The sequence below is a fragment of the Oncorhynchus masou genome, chromosome 11 (genome assembly GCF_036934945.1).
Source record: "Oncorhynchus masou masou isolate Uvic2021 chromosome 11, UVic_Omas_1.1, whole genome shotgun sequence".
In the NCBI taxonomy this organism is placed as follows: domain Eukaryota; kingdom Metazoa; phylum Chordata; class Actinopteri; order Salmoniformes; family Salmonidae; genus Oncorhynchus; species Oncorhynchus masou.
In genome coordinates this window covers 35082230-35084729 of record NC_088222.1, presented here as the reverse complement: position 1 = coordinate 35084729, position 2500 = coordinate 35082230, and the positions used below count along the sequence as shown (strand labels likewise).

General features: G+C 42.0%; 1 protein-coding gene across 3 annotated transcripts in view; it reads left to right on the top strand.

Moving 5' to 3' along the window:
- LOC135548588 (vacuole membrane protein 1-like) overlaps nt 1-2500 on the top strand; it is an 80393-nt gene that overhangs the window by 41404 nt on the left and 36489 nt on the right. The window lies entirely within an intron of this gene.

Sequence of the window (2500 nt, the reverse complement as noted above, 5' to 3'; positions counted from 1 at the left end):
ACAGAGAGCTCTGAGAATAGAGAACTCATCTCTATGACCTGTGGTGAACTGAGGTCTTTTTCATTTTGATCTAAGCTGACATAACATTAGAAATGGAAGCTGTTATCTTACTCTGGTCTAGAGCACATTTCACATGTTACTGGCCGTTGGGAACAGAGTACATTTATTACCACTACTACCACTACTACTACCACTACTGCTACTACTACCGCTATTACTACTACTACCACTACCACTACTACTACTACTACTACTACGACCACTACTACTACGACTACTACTACCACTACTACTACTACCACTACTACTACCACAACTACTACCACTACTGCTACTACTACCACTATTACTACTACTACCACTACCACTACTACTACTACCACTACTACTAACACCACTACCACCACCACCACTACTACCACCACCACCACTATTACTACTACTACCACTACCACTACTACTACTACTACCACTACCAATACTACTACTATTACCACTACTACTACCACTACTACTACTACTACTACCACTACTGCTACTACTACCACTATTACTACTACTACCACTACCACTATAACTACTACCACTACTGCTACTACTACCACTATTACTACTACTACCACTGCCACTACTACTACTACTACCACTACCACTACTACTACTACCACTACTACCACTATTACTACTACTACCACTACTACTACTACTACTACCACTATTACTACTACTACCACTACTACTACCACTACTACTACCACCACTACCACCACCACCACCACTACTACCACTACTACCACCACCACCACTATTACTACTACTACCACTACCACTACTACTACTACCACTACTACTACTACCACTACTGCTACTACTACCACTATTACTACTACTACCACTACCACTACTACTACTACCACTACTACTACCACTACTACTACCACAACTACTACCACTACTGCTACTACTACCACTATTACTACTACTACCACTACCACTACTACTACTACCACTACTACTACCACCACTACCACCACCACCACTATTACTACTACTACCACTACTACTACTACTACCACTACCAATACTACTACTATTACCACTACTACTACCACTACTACTACTACTACTACCACTACTGCTACTACTACCACTATTACTACTACTACCACTACCACTATAACTACTACCACTACTACTACTACCACTACTGCTACTACTACCACTATTACTACTACTACCACTGCCACTACTACTACTACTACCACTACCACTACTACTACTACCACTACTACCACTATTACTACTACTACCACTACTACTACTACTACTACTACCACTATTACTACTACTACCACTACCACTACTACTACTACCACTACTACTACCACTACTACTACCACCACCACCACCACCACTACTACCACTACTACCACCACCACCACTATTACTACTACTACCACTACCACTACTACTACTACCACTACTACTACTACCACTACTGCTACTACTACCACTATTACTACTACTACCACTACTACTACTACCACTACCACTACTACTACTACCACTAGTACTACCACTACTACTACCACTACTAATACTACCACTACTACTACCACTACTACTACCACTACCACCACCACTACTACCACTACTACCACCACAACCACCACTACTACTACCACCACTACTACCACTACCACCACTACTACTACTACTACTACTACCACTACTGCTACTACTACCACTATTACTACTACTACCACTATTACTACTACCACTACTACTACTACCACTATTGCTACTACTACCACTATTACTACTACTACCACTACCACTACTACTACCACTACCACTACTACTACTACCACTACTACCACTATTACTACTACTACCACTACTACTACTACTACTACTACCACTACCACTACTACTACTACCACTACTACTACCACTACTACTACTACCACTACTACTACCACCACTACCACCACCACCACCTCTACTACCACTACTACCACCACCACCACTATTACTACTACTACCACTACCACTACTACTACTACCACTACTACTACCACTACTACTACTACCACTACTGCTACTACTACCACTATTACTACTACTACCACTACCACTACTACTACTACTACTACCACTACTACTACTACCACTAGTACTACCACTACTACTACCACTACTAATACTACCACTACTACTACCACTACTACTACCACTACCACCACCACTACTACCACTACTACCACCACAACCACCACTACTACTACCACCACTACTACCACTACCACCACTACTACTACTACCACTACTACCACTACCACCACTACTACCACTACTACCACTACCACCACTGCTACTACTACTACCACTACCACCACTACTACTACCACCACTACTACCACTACTACTACCACCACTACTACCACTACCACCACTACTACTACTCCACTACTACTACCACTACTACTGCTACTACTAC